Genomic DNA, 1417 nt, shown 5'->3' with positions numbered 1-1417 from the left:
GGAAGAAGCCAATTTAGCCTGAAACAAAAAAAAAAAAGTCGAGGGAGGACGGCATCCAAGCGTTCACTTTGGCGGGGAAGTTCCGCAGAGGTGGGCAAATCTGTAAAGCGCTGGAGCTGAGAGCTAGTCGCCTCATCAGGGCGTAGATTTTACAGCCCCCGTTGCCCTAATCCTGACAAGCCGTCCCTGCCTTCCTCACTCCGCCGGAGACGCGTGCATGCAGAAAACGAAGGGATGTGACGGCGCTGCCATAATGATGCCGCCACTGATTGCGGCGTGTGATCCGAACCTGCCGCCAAATCCTCGCCATCCACCGACGGCCTTCTCAGTAGGATCGATACTTCGAAGTCAATATATGCGTATTTGTTTTGGTTATACCAAAACAAAAGAAGCGGAGAAGCTCCGGCAAACAAAGCGTCGCCCATATTTGGCTTTAATTAAATGTTTAATGCCAATAATATTGCTGTAATGTGATGCTAATTACAGGGTAATTATGTAAACGATGGTTAACTATGATGATCAGCGCTCAAATTAGTATTCAAATCATTTCGGCGAGGGACCCACCTCTCATAATTGCATTAAAAGATGTACATAACTTTGAAAAGCAAGCAGAGGAACCTTTTCTTGTGCGGGGAAATGTACAAACGCCCTCCTCCTCCCTTCGCTTTGACACGCCAACACATATCCACACACTCCACCTCTGTACTTTCTTCTTTTTTTACAGGCAGAATCCACGGAAACATCTGTTAAGTAGGAGCAAATGTCAGCTAATTATTTCACCAAAGCATGTTTTTAATTGATCAACAGGGGAACAGCTGTAGAGTTGGTTCTGGCGTCATGGCGCCGGGCGGATGAAGCTGGTAGTGAGCTGTATGGGGGGTGGGGGGGTGGATGTAGCATCGATGTAGCGCCTGCTCCTCTCAACCTTTTGTGATTTTCCTTAAACCGACCTGTGAACAACGCACACAAAAAGGCGGAGAAAAAGGAGCAAACCTTGATCAACAAGATGAAACCGGAGTTCATATGGAATTCACAGACGCGTCTCTCACTGGAGACGTTCTTAATTTGCTGTGATCAAGGCTCCACTGTTGATCACTTCAAACGGAATATTGCCTTTAAAGCGTACGGCTTTCTTCTGGTCTTGCGCTCTGATCCGCGGAGCGATGATAGCAGGTTTGAGTTTATTTCCACATCCTGGGAAGAGGAACTTTGGCCATCTGGGCCATGAGATTCAAGGCCGTTATTCCTCTCTTGCCAAGGCTCTCAGGGCATTCTTTACTATAGTTTTATCAAAGTCCGTTCTCCAATACGTGTGGTTTTTTTTTTAGGGAACAAGTAATGGAAAAAGGAGGTCCCAAAAGAAAACATATTGTTCACCATGAAAGACCTTTAAGGGAAAAGCATTAGACTTTCTATG

At 46.2% G+C, this 1417-nt stretch overlaps 1 long non-coding RNA gene across 1 annotated transcript in view; it reads left to right on the top strand.

Annotated features, from left to right (window-relative positions):
* Nucleotides 1-391, top strand: part of LOC118599602 — a 1275-nt gene extending 884 nt beyond the window's left edge. The window contains exon 2 of the long non-coding RNA XR_004949015.1: nucleotides 39-391. This is a non-coding gene — a long non-coding RNA (uncharacterized LOC118599602). The remainder of the gene's footprint in view (nucleotides 1-38) is intronic.
* Nucleotides 392-1417: the final 1026 nt, after the last annotated feature.

The sequence above is a fragment of the Oryzias melastigma genome, linkage group LG2 (assembly GCF_002922805.2).
Source record: "Oryzias melastigma strain HK-1 linkage group LG2, ASM292280v2, whole genome shotgun sequence".
Taxonomy (NCBI): domain Eukaryota; kingdom Metazoa; phylum Chordata; class Actinopteri; order Beloniformes; family Adrianichthyidae; genus Oryzias; species Oryzias melastigma.
Note: the sequence above shows the minus strand (reverse complement) of the source record. Positions and strands in the feature narration are given on the sequence as shown.